Here is a 20,157-nt window from a genome sequence, read left to right as displayed (position 1 = left end):
TCGCGGAGATATGACGTTCCAAAACGACAGAACTCCTCGCGGAGATATAACATTCCAAAACGACAGAACTCCTCGCGGAGATATGACGTTCCAAAACGACAGAACTCCTCGCGGAGATATGACGTTCCAAAACGACAGAGCTCCGCGGGAGATATGACGTTTCAAAACGACAGAACTCCTCGCGGAGATATAACGTTCCAAAACGACAGAACTCCTCGCGGAGATATGACGTTCCAAAACGACAGAACTCCTCGCGGAGATATGACGTTCCAAAACAACAGAACTCCTCGCGGAGATATGACGTTCCAAAACAACAGAACTCCTCGCCGAGATATGACGTTCCAAAACGACAGAACTCCGCGCGGAGATATGACGTTCCAAAACGACAGAACTCCGCGGGAGATATGACGTTTCAAAACGACAGAACTCTGACGCCCTGCAGCATTGACTTTTTGTTGTTTTACATGCTATTCATTGCGCTCAGTTAATTTCTACTTAAAGTTCGCCATGTTTATAGCCAGTTAATTTTCATTTTAGTTAAACACTGGTTAACATTTTGTTAGCGACCACTAATTGCATTTTCATGCACTAAAATTTCAATTAGACCTTTTAATTATATTGTGCACTGTTGTCGGTTTTATTTCTCATTTATGCCGACTACTAATTTGCCGTTTTTAATCTATCCAATAAACCTTTGCGGAAGTCAGGACTAAATACAATGCAATTACAATTTCAATTCCAAATCAATCATGAGCACAAATCGTGTTCATAAAATTTGGTTCAGCTTTGACAAAGTAATTTGACGAAGGATCTACGGAGTCTAGATCGGGCATTTACTGGACTTTTGGCAACCATTCAAGTACAAAGTTTTAGTATGAAATTGGGCAGCCAAATTAATTGAGCGCTTGCAGTTCGAAAACCTCGCTAATAACTTATATTAAAGGATCGGCATGCTTTATTATATCATGCGCTTCAGATGACACAGTGATTTAAACATAACACAACTAACCCAAAAGGAAAACAAGCTGAAAATGGGGGTCGGCAGCTAGAAAAGTCGGCTAACAATCCCCCGGGCCAACATACACACACTGTGCACGCACAGATACAAAACACACACACACACACACACGCACACGCGCATACACGCGTCGAGTGTGGACGAGAAAAGCGTTTTTAATTTGCGTATTTTAGTCACGTTCAGGTAAATCTCAATTGAATCGAATGTGACACCGGATGTGAAAATTGTGCACATTTTCCAAGCATTTACCAGCACAGCGAGAAAGTGAGTGAGGCATGTGGCATATGTTGTTGTTGTTGCTGTTGTTGCTGTTGTTGTTGCAGTTGTTGCCGCTGCTGCTGCTGTTGTCGTTGTCATCGACGCGACTCTCGGCTGTAATTGTTGCTGCTGGAAAGCAAAGCACGAGACACAAACAAAGATCGCATCACTAAACATGCTGCAAATGTACAGCAGGCATAGGAAAACACGTAGTCACATGTATCCAGCACAGACCGAGGATATATAGAGCCGGGCACACAGCTCCGACTGCGATTCCGCAACCAGCCAGCTCTTCTCCTTGCAGCTCCTGGCCAGGCGGCAAACGGTGTAAACAAAACGTTTAGAGAGTGTGCAACATTTTCTCCACAATGATGGCTACTTTGTGCCATGTCCACAGATCTGTGGACTGTTATGTGCCTCACCTGTTTCTTGTATACCCTGCAGACATTACTAAATGGGCAATAAGTAGGGTATAGTGAATTCAAGCATAACCCATTAGATATATTTCCGATTCGATTAGCCTGTCCAACTCTATCAAAGCTTCGATTTGAACGCATATTAAATTCAAGATTAAAGGGCCAAATAAATTTTATATTATACTATCGATAACTCCAGCCACGGCACCGATAAATACTGATTCAAATATTTTTTGAACTTTTTTCAGATATTTTAAGAGCCTCCAAGTTTGATAGAAAGTATTTTATTTGGCATACATCCCTCCGTATCCCCCTTAATCAAACCTTAGCTCTCTAGTTTCAAGCTTGAAGTACAAATATTCGCATAGATATCTTCTTTTCTAGTTTCCAGATTTCTTTAACATCTACTTTATACAAGAGTTTTTTGCTCGATTGAGGCTCAACAGGTTAAGAATTTGTTATGAAGGAATCAAGTACAAAAATTCTTTTAATAAGCCCGCTGTTTTTCTCGCTTAGTAATAATTTATAGGTATTCCCTAGTCGAGCACACCCACTCGAGGCACCTCTACTTGTTTTTTACTGAAAGGTCCAGACGTTGTTATATAAAAGCATTCAGCAGTGGGTTAAATAGCAAATGCGTAGTGAGAGATCTCACAGTAAGCGTTGTTGACCCAAGCGAGGTGGCAAATGCCGGCAGGATATCTTTTTTCGTATTGCTTTGAACTCGCTTGAAGCGTTAACAAATATTGACATAGCACATTAACGGCAATTCAAAGTGCGAGTGGTATGTTTTCTCCATTGTTAACACACACAATTCTAAACGGCTTTTGTTGGCCCGTTTTGTGGGCCAACTTATTTATATACTTTTAAGCCGAACTCATCCATCAAATTGCCGCTGCAGCTGTTCAACACGTAATTACATTTTTATTTATTGAATTTTCGCATGCGGCAACTACATACACAACGGCAACATACACAACGGCAACATACACAACAGCAACTTACAATTTTGTCGGTTCAAAAATTGTTTAGCGACAAATTGTCACAGGCGCTGACGTGACCGGCTCATGTTGTCGTCGACTGTCGCTGCTTGCATCCTCCTCAGTCTCAACATCATCCGACTGACTGACTGACGGGCTGACGGACTGACGGACTGTCTGGCCTGATGCGTTGCTGTTGTGGCTGTTGCTGCTGCCACCAAATATTCCACAAAGTCAACAACGACAGCAACAAAATGAGGTCAACCATGAAAATTGCACCAGCGGCAGCAATTTCTCATTTTGAGTTTAGCAGCCAACAAAGTCCTCCAAAAAAAAAAAAAACAAAAAAAAAAAAAAACACAAAAAGCTGGGAAAAGGTAGCAAAAAACTAAAAAGGAAAGAAAGAATTTCGCGATGCGGTCCACTGGCAACAGCGACAACTGTTGCTGCTGTTGTTGTTGTTGCTTGTTGCTGCGGTCGATCGGTTGCTGTTGTTGCATGTTGCTGCTGCTGCTGCTGCTGCTGTTGGTGTCATGTCGTTCATCAGCATAACAATTTTTATTGCTTTCCGACCGCAACATTGTTGTCGATAAAATTTTAATTCGCATTCGCCAATTTTTGCTAACCAAGCTTTTGGTTATATTATCAATGCGACTTTTGGCCAACAGCGAAAGTACTTTATCGCAAACGAAGTCAAAAAAATTGGTAATTTATTAACACATTTTCGATTTAACTAACAAGTCAAATATTACTCAAATCAAAATATGTCTGTGTTAACATTTGAGAACATATTTTTATATAAAATCTTAAATTTTCTTATGACTTTGGGATTTTTTATGCTCTTCACTTTTTGCTTCTAACAAACTCCCTCGCCTGCTCATATATAAAGACAAATTTCGGAATAACTCTCCACGAGATTTTTCAACTGTAGCGCACTTGAATTTTTATGCAGCCGACACGTTTCAAGCATTTTTGCATGCTGCCTTTTGGACGGCTCTTCCGCCAAATTGATTTATAGCGTTCGAACATGTTGCAGACTGCCCAAAAAATAAAAAGAAATGATGCCACATAAAATAAAGACAAGCGGAGCATTTTGCAGAGCACGTCCCCCAATTATAAATGCAACTAATTGCGCTCGCAAATGTTGCATGAAAGCGTCGCAAATTTTTAATAACATGGCAAACAAATGTTGTGCTAAATTGTCAACATTAACTCGAAAGCTGCCACACCAGCAGCAGAGGCAGCAGCAGTGGCAACACTTGACAGTGCCGCAACCGCAGCAAGCAACCATTCACAGATTCTATGGGGCGCACATTTATCATCATGGACTATGCAGTCCATGCTGCATGTTGCATGCCGCAATTTTTGCTGGCTACCGTTTTCAGACTGCACGCTTTTGACCTGCGCCGGCGCGTGCCACAGCAACAACAAACAATGGCAACACGAATTGTGAGCGGCCGTTGCCAAATGTTGAACTTGCAGCTTTGATCTTTGATCTTATCGCGGCCAACAGGCAAAAGTGTTAACTGAAACAACAAATGCAGCCCCTCTCTGCCACTGCCGCTTGCCACACATTGGCTGCTTGCCTCTTGCATTGATTAATTGAAATTTCACTTTTTGTGCCTCAATCTTCATTTACTTTGTGGCACTTTAATTGATGCCCCCAAATGTAGCGCACGCCCCGAAAAAACATGTTGCAAGTGCCATTTAGGGGCGCATTTGTTGTCGCCTTTAAAGTGTATGCGACACGCCCCATTTGTACCGCCCATTCTTGTGTTCTTGTGTTTTTGTTGTGCCATTTCGCACACACAAACAATTAGCCGCTGGCCAAAAGTGAGTTGCACCCTCGGCTGTCGACCGGCCTGGGCCTAATGATATGCCATGTGGCAAGAATGCCAATTACACATGCTAATTGCAACAGCAAAGCATCTCGCGGCAACTCCAGCTTTGTTTGTCTATCAACATGTCGAGTTGCATCTGTAAATGATTTCTAGCGTCTGTCAAACTGAGTTCATTAGCAGCAGATCATTAATTTTAGCAACTTAAATGAGTTTCATTTTGCAAATACGTGTTATGACAGATGGTTCGAAAGATGAATAGGTTGAAGCAAATGAACAAAATATAAATATCGGTAATTATATAGATTGACGAAGATCAAATACCCTAAACATACATTTAGTAGATGAATGCCAACATCCATGCTGATAGAAACAAATATCTTTACTATCTCTAACTTTCTTTAATAAACTCTTGAATTGCTTTAATGTTTCTCAATCCATATCAACAGCCACGATGATAAAGACAAGTTCGCCTGTGGGCGTAAATTGTGAGGTTCGATATCTCGGACTTCTATATTATATAGTTTCCATAAGTACAATCAGTCCAAAGTTGATTTAAAGCATTTAGCATCTAATTATAATTATTTAAAGTATTTCCGTCACATTTTTAGCTTTTCCATTTAAGCTATAAACTCAAGAAAAAATTAAAAATATAATTCCCAACAAGTTAACGTTGCTAAGCAACACAAAGACAATGATTGTGCGCCCTCTCACTTACTCCCACGCATTGTTGGACCGTCTCTTTTTCGATCTAATCTCTCGTTCTAGTTAACTGTGACAGGCTTAGCAACATTTTGCCCCTGACAACATTCCAGTTGTTGTTGTTGTTGTTGTTGCTGTTGCTGTTGCTGTTGTTGTGGGCAACCGCGAGATGTTGCCATGTCGCCCGCTGCTGCTGGCGTCGACGCGGCGACAAAAAACACGCTGCCAACTGATGCGGCGCACAGAAATGAGTTGCACGTGGATGTCAGCAATGGCAGCAGTTGCAGCAGCTGCTGCACCAACTGCGGCAACTGTGGCAGCTAGCAACGTGTGGCACGCAAAACCGCGTGGCATCAGCAACAACAACAACTCTTCGGATGGGCAAGTTCGGCTTCTGTCTGCACTTCGTGAATGTGAATGCGCCTTGAGCTGAAGATGTTGCTGCTGTGTCGGCTGCTGCTGTTGCTGTTGCTGCGACCAGTCGCTGATAATGTTGCCGCTGGGAAATGTGGCCAAAGAATTGCATTTGGTGCCCCATCGCTGAGCAGCTCTTTCTGCTCAGGCGCTTATCAGTCAACGCTTTTGGCTCTTGTCATAAATTATGAGCAATGTTGCACATGCATATACCTCCTCACACACTCACACACACACACACACACACACACATACACCTACACACACTCGCACATCCCGTTTCGAATTCAAAGGCAACACTCACGCGTGGTCGCCTCGATAACTCATCCCTCATCCGAGTCACGCCGTCTGCGGTCTCGACATGTTACGCTTGCCTGGCTCTCGAGTTCAGCTAACAGCGGCTAAAAACTTAACTGAATACTGCATTTCCTGCCAAACTGTGCTGCAACCTCCTCCCCCCACACTATTGCCACCAGCTGCCAGGTTCACCGACCGCATTGCAAATCATTTTTGAAATGCAGCCACGCACGCAAAAAATGAGCTCGTTTGAAATCCAAACATTTTAGCAGCCTTCTAGCTAAGCATTTTCAACCAAACACCCACCCCACCGCCCTCCCCAATCCCTTCTTTAACTACTCGTTCTACTCGTTCCCCCCACCAACAGTTGCTGCTATTTATTCATTGGTGCGTGTTGCCAAATGCCAAACATTTTTAGATGCGACTGCGAACGATGCTTGTAAATACTTTGGAGTTGTGCAAAAGTGGAAAAAGATTTGCTGTCGCAGCTGTTTAAGTTGTTGTTTTTGTTGTTGTTTTTGTTGCAGTTGTTGTTGTTGCATTTGTTGTTGTTGCTATTTGGTATTTGCCAGAGAATGTGCGCGTCTTGGAATTGGTTGCTGCCCGAGTTGTGCACTTTGTGCGGTCGACGGGGAGTGTGGCAAACATTTTTAACGCAGTTTTAATTAATTTTTAGCGCAAGAAATAAATGAAATATAAAATATCAACATTAACTGTGACTTCTTAGTCAGACGAAATCAAAAAGCAGAGCTACGCAAGAGTTATTTGCCCGCTGCTCCGAACTTAATTAAAAGAAAGTCTATTTGCTGTTAAAATCAGTATTGTAAAACGCACCAAAATTTTAATGGTTCAAACCCTTCTTTTGGGTTTGGTTCGTAAAGCTCGGTATTCACATCCCTTAAACGCAGGTTTTGCTGCTAGAAACCAGAAACTTGCCACTGTGTTGAATTTTGGTATTAAATACAAGGAAAGAGTATTTGCAGTGTCTTAAGTAAAACTGTGCCTTGCACACTAAACTGTTGCCAGCTCTACTACCATATTTGATTTGATTTCAACATGTCAAGTCTTTTACCAAAAAACAATCATCCTGGGTTATATTTAGGAAATATCTTTTGCCTTGCATAAACTCTTAGAATATGCTAAACAACAATTAAAATAATCGAGCATGATGTAAACCAGCTTACAGCCAGCCCAATTGCTAGCTAACCTCAAATCACATCAAGTTGTCATAAAATCTTCTCAACCTCTAACAACAACATTTTACGATAGCAGGCTAGACAGTCCAGCTGCTGTAAACACACCTCCAACTACAAATAGAAACCATTAATCACTTAAAAAGCATATAAACATTTAAGCAGCATGAGAAATTATCAATTAGAAGCTCTTTGGCTTAGACCAAGAAGTGCCACTGAAAAGTGCATGCAACTCTAGTGTTTGATATCGTTAAATGAGTTGTTATCATTAAAAAAGATAAGAAGCTTGGCTCATACTTAAGCAGAGTGGACTTTGAGTGAGTGTGTGGATGCTGGAAACCCAGTTTGTAGGCATGCCTCTCTATGGGATTCTCACATGCACAAACACACACACTCTCATACACATTCACATACACATATATAGACAGAAATACGAAAGAGCCGTGAACAACAGTGAGCGAGGTATTTACTTACGTTCCACAAACAATGTCCATGTGAATGGAAGGATACTGGTTGCTGGTTGCACTGTGGTCCATCAGCAATTTGCACCGGCTGAAAGGAAAGTTGTGCTTGACTATTAAAAGAGCTTTAAATTTGTAAATAAATAATTTATATAAAACACAGAATATTAAATATATAATATAAAATACAAAAAACCCTATTCACCCCTGTAATAGACTATGTGGCTTATTTTTCTAAACTGTAAGAGCAAATGATTCTGAAACTGTATTTGCTATTTGTGCGATTTGTCTAGTCTTCTATCTTTTCTGAATGCCCATTTACACATAAAAGTTAACTTTTTTGGCTCTATAACTTTGGAAAATATCCATTTTTGCAATAACTGAACATTATTTATGTTTTCATTATTTAGAGATCCAAGATAAATATATTGCTTGGGATGGGCGAAAGGATATAGTAACAATAATAATGAAAATACTAAGAACAATGATAAAAATAATAGTAATAATGTTGTTTATAATGATAATAAAAATAATAATAATAATGAGAGTAACAATAATACTAATACTAACAAAAACATCTATTATAATGACAAAATTAATAATATTAATAATAATAATAATAATAATAATAATAACAATAATAATAACAATATCATTAATAATAATATTAGTATTAATAATGAGAATAGTAATACAAATAATAATAATGATATATTTATAATATTAAGCATAATAATACCAATATTAATTATTATTGATATGGAGTGACAATTAGACGGCGCTGCTTAGCCACTGTGCGGCGTCGACGTCAGCTGCTGGCTGTGACTTCGAGCAGCCGCTGCCTGACTGCCTGGTTTCCCATCTGACTGCCTCGCTGACTGCCGACTGCCGACTGCCTGGCCTATTGAAATTTATGTGGCCGCTTTTAGTCGTTTACGCTTAGCCAGCGGAAGCGAACGTCGCAATCGCAGTCGCAGTTGCAGTCGCAGTAGAAATCAAAATCGGAATCGGTTAAAGACGTGTTGTGAGTGTGTGTGCATTAATGTGTTTATATGTATGAGTGTGTGTATTGTCATCTTTGTTGTTGTGCATGGGCTCAGATGCGCTTAGATGTAGGTGCAGCTGTGAGGCCTACGAATATGTATTTCGTAATGCATTTGAATCTTGTGTAAGGTGAACAAAAGCAGTGCGAAATTACCAAATAAAATATAAATAAAATTCAACAATTTCTAAATACATCGGAAATTAACTGAAAGCTAGTTGCAACTGGAAGAGTTCAAACGAATCAATTGGCTAATTAACATTTGGAATTTGGCATTTGCCACAAAGCGAGCAGCATTTCTGGCAAACCTGTTGCTGCCGCAGCTGTTGACACTCTTGAAACGGATAAGCACCAGAGCCAAAAAGCCATTTTAAAGGGTTGGTAAAAACAGAAAAAAAAGAAGAGAAACATTATGCTAATAATTAAAGCATTTGCTGTAATCATCTAATCGCGTGTGCGGCCACAAAACAAGCCATTTAAATTAATCAACCTGACATGCGACTAACTAACTGACTTCAACTAACTATGCAAATGTTATTGAGGAAGTCAAAGAACACAAAGAAAAACTCGTAACTGTAACATTCTGCTGGCCGCTTGTGGCCAGAAGAAGAAGAAGAAGAAGAAACAGAGGAACATGTTTTTGGTGCGGGTTTTTGCCAAGCGTGAGAAAATTCACAGCGCATTAATTAGCAAAGAAATCATTTTAAGGTAATCGACAATGCGGGTAGGCTAAACCCCAATATCCCCCCGCCGCAACCCGCAATCCGCAAGCCTTCCTTTGGGTCTGCAGGTTCTTGCGCCTGGCCACATGTGAGTTTCGTTGTGGTCTGTGATTGGAATTGGATAGCAAAAAAAAAAAAAAAAAACAAACTAATTGCTTGAAAATTAAAAACGTGTCAGCTGACACGCTACCAACCTCAAAGGCTGCAGCTGCAACTGTTGCTGCTGCTGTAACTGGCCGAATCGAAAGAAGTGCTGCATGATTGTTAAATGGAACTTTAACTGCCTTACAATTAAAAGAATTTGCATGCAACCTTTTGTACAGTGTAGACACGCAGCGAAATGCCGTTATAGGGAATAGTTTGAAAAGCGTTTTCTCCTTTAAATCTGCAACAAATCGCTCTTAAATTAAGTTTAGAATAAATCTTGATTCAAAAGCAAACAGCAAAAAGACTTGATTAGAAAATAATTATTAAACGATTTGGAAGCTTTTGTAGACTTAAAGTAAACAAAATAATCCAAAAATTATTACAAGATTTTGCAGACTTAAAGTAAACAAAATAAATAAAATGTATCACAAGAGTTTCCACACTTCAAATAATCCAAACAAAAATAATATAACGAGACTTTACAGATTGAAATAATCAAAAACTGCTTGAATTGAGTTATAATATGAACTACACCTACAAGTAGCTTTCAAATAATCAAAAGTTGCTTTGATTAATTATGAACAACTTTTATTTAAATATTTTTAAATTTAGAACATTTTCTTAAACTAGGATAGGATTTTTGCTATTTAAAACAAACGTTCTTGGTAGGGGAATTTCTTTATATATTAAGAAAGTCGAGCTTTAGTTTTTCAAAAGCCTTTGCACTCGATTCGAGTACAAAATTCTTGAATTGTTGCCCAGAACATAGCTGCATAAATATTTGTAAGTTTAAAGCTTTCAACAGTCTTCGCTCATTTTTCACCTTTGTACAAGCAAACACATGCACACACACACACATACATGCACTTCATGGCCAAGCCAAAACAGTGCAAAAACAATTTCAGTTTCCATAGAGGGGCATAAATTACAGCTGAGCAATGCGTGTTGCTGCACAGCGTGTTGCAAGACTGCAATAGCAGGCAGAAAAACAGCCAAAGCAAAGCAAACCAATTCGTACAGACTCATTAAGGTTTTAATTTACAAGTTTAAACAGAGATTTAAGCGTTGCGATTTATATGCGTCCAGCGAGAGGCAATAATCAATGGCAATGGCAACAGCAACGGCAACGGCAACGGCAACAGCAACAAGGCGGCAATCACGCAGGGCTACATCGGCAATAAGAAGAACAACATGCGCCAGTGTCCACCTACGCAGCCCAAGAAACAAAAGCCGAGACTTTTAGGCCGGGCCAAGAGGACAGCGACAACAACAACAACAACAACAACAAACATGACAGCAACAACGACGCCAACGACGACGACGACGATTTGTGCAAATGGAGCGACATTAATGTTTGGGACATGTAAGCGATAGGTAAACGATGCGGAGCGAAGGGGGGGCCAGCAGGCCTTGATGGGCTTTAAAAATGCAGCATTGATTAAACACAGCTTGACAGGGTTCAATGATTGCCTTGGCCAACTGATTGCAGCTGCTGCTGACCTTAGACAACAGCAACAACAGCAGCAACACCTGCAACACACGGCCGCCAATTACACACAGAGAACTGGGCTTAACTGAACTGGACGCACGTGCATGTGATTTGAGGAGTGCAAAAACAAAGAATAAACGAAACCGTTCTAATTTCTCAACTGTCAGTGGCAAAGAGGCAATTCCAACACACCGGGCCAACAAAAGCCGCACCGAACTCGTTAGCTTTGCTGCTTTGGATGTTGCAATTATGTAGCCAGCGTTTACAAAAGAAGGTCGTCATCGTCGTTGTTGTTGTTGTTATTGTTGTTGTTGTTGTTGTTGCTGTTGCCGTTGCAGTTGCAGTTGTTTTTGCTGCTGGCTCATGTCTTCATTTTGGGCTTTTTGCTACACATGTTGCTGGCGTGCACAAGCAACAGCAGCAGCAGCATTGCCTTTTATTTGTTTGTGCTGCCAACACTTTTGGCCTTTGGCGTTGACGCTAACCCCAACCGCGTCTAGCCAGCCCGAGCCGCACACCCTTGTTGCCTTTATTAAGCCAAAGCCACTTGCTGCAACGGCAACAACAGCAGCAACAGCAACAGCAGCAACAACAAAGCGTGGCCTGCAATCGCAGCGCGTTTTTTAATAGTTTTTAGCTGCAAACAAGTTTTTTTTTCATATATTCTTTTTTTTTTTTTTTGTGAGCCCGGCTGCTGGCACTTTGGGCCCCTCCGGTGTTGACGTCGCCGCTGGTTACCGATTTTTTTTCTCTAATTTGCGCCGCTTTAATTTTGCCTTTTTATTTGCAACACTTGTCGTTTAAATGCGGCAGCCGCAGCAAAGTGTTGCCAATAAATTAAATTCAATGCAAGCAGCGAGGAAAATCTGGAGAGAAAAAAAATTAACGATAAATTCATATTTTGGTCTAGACGAAGCTGAGATACACTTGGGAAAATTTCAGGAGCTGCTGCGAGAAAGATGAATGCTTGCTGTGTGCATTTTTTCTTTTGAGAAATATATATTTCAATATATACGCACAATTTATTTATTTATTTGTTTTTAGATATTAAAAAAAAAACGCGTCATTTAGCTTGAAATTTATCTCAGGTTTAGTTATCGAAGAAATTTAAGAAGTTAACTGAAGTTTATTCCACAAGTTCGTATTCTATCAACCAGAACAAACTCTTTTATAAATATTGCAACAGATTAAGCACTCAATTTGACACCAAAATAAGCGCTCTCTCTTGTTGCAACATTATAAACAAATCCAGTTAGTTAAATGCCAAAACTTTTCTTAGCTCTTTCATTTAAAGTGCAGCCTGTTTTGACAAACTCAATAAGAGACGCATTAAGCTTCCTGTTAGGGTAGCTGCGAGAGAGCCTCGAGAGTAGTTGGAGCCAGTGTGCGGCATGGTTGGAAATTATCTATGTGGCCGGCAGTTCTCAGTTCTCATTCGTTTTGTGGCACGACGCAATCGCAACAAATGGCATTTTTATTGATATTTCGGTCGGTTTGCCTGGCAGCTTCATGTTGAAATATGCGCCGCCACCTGTTGATTTTGTTTGCAGATTGGCCAAGACACACAGCGCACAGCCTCTTGGCCAAGCACTTGGCAGGCACTTGGGCTCCGACTCCGGCTTCGACGACGACTCCGGCTGCAGCTGGAGCCAAAGGGGACTCGTGATTTGCAGCACAAATTAAAAGCGAGGGCGATGCATATAAATAGCAATTTGGACAGACGAATTAAGCCAAATGACTCCAAGTACACAGCCAAAGTTGTAAACTTGTCGTGTCACAGAAATGAGCTGAAGTTATGTCAACAGCGTGACTCGAAGGTGGAGTGTGTGTGTGCCTATGTGTGTGTGTCTGTGTGTGTGTGTGTGCGCTGAAGGAAGCCATGAGAAAGTCATACATTCCATGTGCATAACCCTTGGGAAACTTGAGCCAACTTGCATTTGACTTAAGTACGGTTAGAACTTTTTAAGTTGCCTCATTTTTCAACTAATCAAATGTTTATTTATTTTACTAAGTAGTTAATGTCAGCTCCAGCCAAAGCCGTCAAAAAGTTCATAAATGAATAATGCAATAAATATATGCACTCATTTTTAGCCCTATGCATGCAAAACTATTTATTAGAACTGAAAATGTAAAAAAAAAGTCGCTGGTTCAATTCACAGCTCGAACTAACTCTCTGCCGTTGGGTTCAGCTTTATAAGCGGAATTTTCTTCATTCTTTATTCTTAAATTAGAATCTTAGAATTTCTTTTCTTTTACTTGATTCTTGATAAGATCACAGTTTATCACTCTTAAAATAAAGCCAGAAATATATTAATTTCTATAAAATTTCTTGATCCAATTTCAGCTCCCATATCTAAATTATTTCTAATATTTATTTTACTTATTTAAAGTTCTTTCACAATCCAATTTTCTTCTGCCTGACCAATCTTTATATTAATCTGAACTATTTCTACACCTCTTTAGATGATTTTTTATGAGCTTTGATAAGCTGAAACTAATTTGTAAAAGTAAAGTCTTCTTCAAATATGCAACAACTCAATTGAATGCAGCGCACAACATTGTATTTTATCAAATGTTATCAGATGAATCAAACGTCTGCAGCCAATTAGGTGTCCCCCTTGGGAGCGACACGTTTTGTTTGGTTGCACTGAGATAAGCCCTTAGATATGGCAACAAACGCATTCGGAGTGAATTATGGACTACTTGTTGACAGACGAACGACAGGTAAGATAAGTAAGACGCTGATAAGCAGCAAATTTGACAGGCACAGGCCAACTGACAGTCAGGTAGAAAAGATGTCAAAATGGGCACTGAAATAGTGCCAAGAACTCGGACAATTGTTTAAGGGGGCGAAAATCCAAAGCAATCACAGGTACATAACGCGGCACAGTCAGAAAACCGGTTAAAGAGAGCATTTTTATTGTATTTTGCGCTTAATTAAAAGACAATCAAAAAGCTGCTAACGCAGCTGCCGTAGGAACCAAACCAATTCGGATGGAAACCACGAAGGCCCCAGGTCCATCACAAACCGGGACAATGCGACGCAGCTGGAGCCGCACGAAACCTGCTTCAACGAACTAGAGTGCTCTGGTCGAGTGTGCACGACTCGAAGACACCCTAAGCCTGGACACTATAAGAATTTCTACCTTCTCGTGCACTCAAACAAACATACGCATATTCTTTATGCAGCGAATGGGTATGGGAAATACACTTTTAATTAACCTCGGTGCTTAAGGTCCGATCTTCATGAAACATAAGCCGAAGCGGAACACTCTACTAATGTCAAGTTTTTGAAGAATTCTTGAAGGAGCTTTTGTAGTTTTAGAGAACATGCTCACATAGACGCACAATTGGACCTGGCTTGATCGATTTAACTAGTCTTACTGATCAAGAAAATATATACAGGAGTAGAAAATGCTTTCTATCCTTTCAGCCTGTTACAAACACTTGTACCCAAGCTATCTACCCTGCATACCCATTTTCTATTATATTGGCATGTTTACGAGCTAAACACGTATAAATATTTACACGATATGCGTAGAGGAAAGGGGGATGGGCAGGGGGAAAGTAGCGGCAGGGTAACGCCTCCTAATGAAATGCTAACGATATACATTGGAAAATCTGAAAAAAAGAGAAAACCCCAAAACGTAGCCAAAAGAGTTTCATATTACGCAAACTGTTTTCCCTCAACAAAAGAAAATTATGTAAATGCTGGAAAATTGTTTTGGCCATTCACGCTGTTGCCCAGCAATTTCGCCAAATCAATTTTTGCCCCACCCACCGAGTAAGCTGGCTGCCCCAAAAAGGGCGTGGCAGCCAGCAGCCGGCAGCCAGCGAAGGCTTATAATAATAATTGAATACATTGACGCCGCCAGCAATATTTTGACGATTTTGCAATTGAATTGAGCAACCTGCAACAGCAGCAGCAACCGCATCCACAACGGAGGCGAAGGCTAAGCCAGGGGCGTGGCAGCGGCGCGGGTTGCGGCAGGTGAACGTTGCGGCAGGGCGAAAAAGCTGGCCAAGTGGAAATGCGCAACATAATCAAATGTTGTTGTTGTTGTTATGGTTGTTGCTCTTGGTAAAGCCCCGCAGTTATTGGTTGCTTATTAATGTGGATCTAGGCTTTTGGGCCTCGGAGTCGGGTATAGTGAGCAGGGGGGAGGAGCTGCTGAGCTACGCTAAAAAGTTTAAGCAGAAGAGAAAAGACCCATGAAAAATTACGAGCTAACACGCTTCGTCGTGGCACGTCAATGAAAATGTGAACTGTATCTAAAAGGTGGACTGTATCTTAAAGGTGTCAAATCAAAAAAGTACCGATAAAAGTGCTTTTAGTCGATTTAATGTTTGACTTGTGAGAATTCAGATCACAGCTTAATTCCATAAACATGAAATCACGCATAGAAAGCTGTGTTTCTTCTTCCCTTTGCTCCATACATTGTCTGGTTGAAATCGTGATTTTAGGGTCTAGCATTTGATTATATAAAACCAAATATTTCTAAATATATGTATATATATATATAATATTTCAAGTTATTATTATTTCAAAATATAATTTTAAAGTTCTTTTAAACCAGTTTTAAGAACATTTAACTTAATCAAACATAAGCTTTAATTATATTATATTTAATGGCGAAATTCAATGACAATCTGGCTCTGTTTAGGGCCAAGACTTTATGAATGCTTCAACTTAATAGGAACTTAAATATGTTAACTAACTTGCCACACTTTGAATTATCTGTCTCGAACGACCACACAGCAAAGTGATTAAGTTCCCCCCCTGTCAGCCTCCACCAGACGTGACTCGTCAGCTTATTTATGCGCATGCAACTGTAGCTCTTCATCAAAATAATGTAATTATCCAAATTGTTTTCTTTGAAATTTGTTTACATCATTTTTTACTGCGCTGCAATATGCTAAAATGCCAGCATGCAATGCGAAACGGTTCCCGTTAAGAGCCACTTGAAGCTGAAGCTGCACTCGCTGCCAGCACATGAGCACCAACCGGGGGGACAGGCACTGGAGCAGGGACTGGAACAGGGACATGCTGCAGGGTGCAGGGTGCTGGGCAAGCTGGCGGGGACAGTTGCACAGCAGCCACAGCACCAGCAACAAACCCGACCGAGCAGCTTTGCCACTGCCAAAACAACACACGAGTGCTGCAGCTTCAGCTTCAATTTTATGCATAACAACAACAACAACAACACGTCATCTGCATCCGCATCCGCAATTCGCATCCGCATATCCTCATTCTCATCCTGGCGCCCAAATGCAGCGGCATAATCTTCATTATCATTAAAGCCGCGCGCGGCAAGCGCCGCTAAACTGTTAAACTCTTTTTGCATACCCTGTATCCAGTGAGAATGGGCACCGAACAGGAAGGGTATACTGATTTTATGCAGCTAAATGCACCAGGCTGAAGAGTGCAGCGCTCATCTTTTGTATATATTAGGCAGTAGAGATTTATCTTTTGCATTTTCGATAAGTCTGCCTTAATTCTCATAATCGATAAATATCGTTCATATAAAAGCTGGTACGTAGAAAATTTTATAAGCTGGTGATGACAAATGTCCAAAAATGACTTTGTGTTTGGAATATATACACAATGAAATACCCTTCACAACCGCTGCATGTGTATTTCACTTAGTTGAATACAGGGCATCTACAAGTCGTTCAACTTCGACTCGATCACTCTTGTTTCAGCTTCCGTTCTGATTTTATTTCTCTTTTTTTTCTGCCCCCCTCTTTTGCATGCTAAACTCGCTCGCATGTGCCAGATAGTATAAGCACATATAAGTATATAGCAGCATTATCCAACCCAGCGCGCATTTTAATTGCATTCCACATAGTACACACACTCGCACACACACTCACAGAGTATCTCAACCGAGTTTGTTCGCGTTTGTTTTTCAACTCGAGCATCAATTTCATAATGAAATATTTTTAGCAAACCCACAAAAAAATTGTTTGTTATGCTGTGTAAACGTTGCTAAATATAAAGGACTCAATAATTTGAGCGTGAATTTTTAGCATTTATGGTAATATGAGATAATGAAGGGTCACATAGTTGTAAAATATAAATTGGATTTTTTGAATCCCAATCCAAATAAAAATGTAAAAATTACAAATTAACATTTTTCGACGCACAGTTAATTATCGGTAGGGCATTATTAAAACTGAAATATTATTGAAGGTATCTATGTTATTTTATATCTCCTTCTTAGCATAGACAAATTATTTTTTTGCTGCTGCGCTGCCAAGCAAGTATTCTTAATCATTCGCCTTTCTATGCGATTCTCATGAAGTCAAGCAAGCCTTGCCAGTTTTTATAATTTGATAAAGAGTGTTAGATTAACAAGTTGGATTGGCAATCAAAATAAGTTTTATTTTTTATCTTGCGCTCTATCTCTATCATTATCTCTATATCCATCTCTATCTCCATCTTTATATCTCTAGAGAGATCGCCTCTATATCTATTTATATCTCTTGCTCTATCTCTCTCTCCCTCTTCCTCTTAATTTATTTAAATATTTTTTCTCTTGCTCTTTTTCCATCCCATTTTGCTTTTATTATTTATGTTATGTGTGTCTTAGATGGAAATAAATACTGGCATAGATCAAAACATTTTAGAACTGGAAACAGGCTATTTCCTAGAAAAGTTTTACCAAATCGTTTAAAATACATCAGATTCTCAGTTTTCTCAACAAGAGTCTAGCATGTTGTTATTTCTTTAGTGACTGCCTGTCAAAATAGTTGACGCTCAAATTGCTGCTGTTGTACTTGAATGCATCTACGAATTGAGCCGGAAAAGCTCTTAACTCTTAGCATTTGTAGCGCCATTAGAAAGCAGTTTTTCAATTGCCCCAATGCTTGCGAGGCAAGTGTAAAAGCCGCACTTGAGCAACGTCAAACACAAGTGTGTGCCTCCGTTTACACATGGGATAAGATGTGCCAGAAGATGTGATACGAGATGCGATGTGAGATGCGATCAGTTGGCGGTCTAATTGCTTTGAATTTTGACTGCCAGTCGGCTGTCTTTTTGGGCATGGCAGCCACTTGGAGCGGCTGGGATTGGATTTGAGATTGGGACCTGGGATTGGGTTAAGTAGGCGCCCGAGCTAGAACTGCTATTGTGGGAATCGCATTTCTCGCAATGCAGGAAACGCAGGAAAAAGCCACTAAAATGTCCGCTGTCAGCGTGGAGCGGCATGTCAACAACAATAATAATCGTAATAACCAACAGTGCAGCATGTCCCCGTGCTGTTAGTATGTGAAATACATAGTACATATCAAATTATTAAGGCCATGTGCTGCCCCAGCAGCAGCAGCAGCAGCAGGATGGGGGGGGCAGAGTTGAAACGAGAAGTGGGAAGGAGCCCAGGCGCCGAGCAGGTTCAGCGGCGGCTTGACAGGCAACGCGGTGGGGCAATCAAGGCGCACACAAATCTGCCCCTCTCTTTCCCTATCCAACTCTCTGCCCCTCTCCCGCTGCCACTATGTCCCTCTCCGACTGTGAGACAACGATTTACTTTGCGAATCGTCGTGTGGGGCGCCCCGTCTGCAGTCGTAATAGTCGTGTTTGTTGGCGAATGAACTGGATATTGGCCGCTAAGAATAGAGCTAGTCAGAGCCAAAGCTGACAATGCTGGCCAAAGGACAGAAGTTTTGTGCTGCCGCATGAGGTTGCCAGATTGTTTTAGTTCGGCGATAGGCTAAAAAATGGCAAAAGTGAATTTGTTGGTTGCGATATTTAAAAGTAATATAAAAAAGTTAGCCAAACTTCTATTAAAAGTGACACCAATTGCACTCACATGTATGTTTTCAGTAGCTGGCAAGGTTGCCAGATTGTCATAGTTCGGCAATAGGCTAACAAATGGCCACAGTGAATTAGTGTTGGTAAAAGAAATCTGTAAAAGTTATTTAGTTGGAAACCTACTCCAATTACATATACATTTACCACAACAAAGACTTAGCAAGAGCCTACTTTTAGATTTCCATTAACTATTTACAGCTTACATTTAAACTTGTTTTTATTATATTTGACTATAAGAACAATCGGTTTTATGGGGCGCACAGCAACTCCGCGTTGAATTTACAACAATCCATCAGCCTTGCCGGGCAAACACTTCCTCGGGCCGAATCACCCGAAATTGCCCAACTTGATTAGCAATTCCAATTAGAAGTTTTCTCATTTCTGACAGGCATGGCATTCACCATGCCAAAAGCCATGAGCCGGCAACAATTTCCAGCAATGACTCCACAACAACATCATCATCATCATTCACAACATCATCATCATCATCATCATCATCATCATGTGGCATGCACAATAAAAATAAACAGATCATAAATAATATATGAATTCAATTCATATCCGAAAGGATTTGCGGTTAAGATGCCACGCACAAATATGGACAGCAAAAAAAAAATGAAAGAAAACAAGTTCCAGTCAGAACTGAACACCGAATACTATAGTGTGTATAGACTGTGGCGTAGAATTGAAGAATTGAGCTCAAGATCGCGTAGATGCGCGCCGCAAAAGAAAACAAGAAAAACACGTAGCCGGCTGTGGCCTGCCTCTATGCTTCGCTCTCTGTCTCTGTCTCTGTCTCAGTCTCAGTCTGTTGCGTCTTTCAACTCACTTTTTCACAATTTCCCGATGCCGGTTGTGAAATTTGCCAGAGCATCGAATGTTTCATGGCCAAGTTAACAGGCGCACAGCAAACCGAGCAGCAGTTGCCCGGCCTAGCTAACCAGCCAGCCGAAGCCGCAGAGCGCGATCTACGAGAGGCCATCATTAACTCGAATGTTGCTGCTGTTGCAGTTGCAGTTGTTGTTGTTGTTATTGTTGTTGTTGGCGTTGGCTAGATGCAACATGCAACAGCAATTCAAGTTCAACGAAAGGCAACGAGTTATTGTTTCTATACAAGATTCTTTCCACTTATTACACAAGTCATCAGCGAGCCGCAACGTCATCGTCATCGCTGTCATCTTTTGACATCACTCACAGATCTTCCACAGAGCTATCTCTCTCTCTCTCTCTCTCTCTTTGTTTCTGATCTTTGCCCCCAAATTCAGACAGGCGTTGCCGCATCATTATCAACCGATTGTACTGTGTATATCCACATACAGCTACCGTATCCTGTCGCCAGCTCAACACAATTTGATATACCGGAAAGT

At 40.6% G+C, this 20,157-nt stretch overlaps 1 protein-coding gene and 1 long non-coding RNA gene across 4 annotated transcripts in view; one reads left to right on the top strand and one right to left on the bottom strand.

Annotated features, from left to right (window-relative positions):
- Window positions 1-20,157, bottom strand: part of LOC116650533 (uncharacterized) — a 78,984-nt gene that overhangs the window by 39,929 nt on the left and 18,898 nt on the right. For both annotated transcript variants that reach the window (XR_011416315.1, XR_004303527.2), the window contains exon 4: window positions 7,591-7,668. This is a non-coding gene — a long non-coding RNA (uncharacterized lncRNA). The remainder of the gene's footprint in view (window positions 1-7,590; window positions 7,669-20,157) is intronic.
- The window catches only part of Egfrap (EGFR adaptor protein), a 28,414-nt gene continuing 16,744 nt past the window's right edge, over window positions 8,488-20,157 (top strand). The window contains exon 1 of one of the 2 annotated variants that reach the window (XM_015175427.3): window positions 8,488-8,601. The gene's annotated coding sequence lies outside the window, so the exon portion shown is untranslated. Of the gene's footprint in view, window positions 8,997-20,157 lie in introns of both variants that reach the window. The other variant, XM_015175428.3, reaches the window with a different exon arrangement.

This window comes from Drosophila virilis, chromosome 3 (assembly GCF_030788295.1).
Source record: "Drosophila virilis strain 15010-1051.87 chromosome 3, Dvir_AGI_RSII-ME, whole genome shotgun sequence".
Lineage (NCBI taxonomy): Eukaryota > Metazoa > Arthropoda > Insecta > Diptera > Drosophilidae > Drosophila > Drosophila virilis.
Note: the sequence above shows the minus strand (reverse complement) of the source record. Positions and strands in the feature narration are given on the sequence as shown.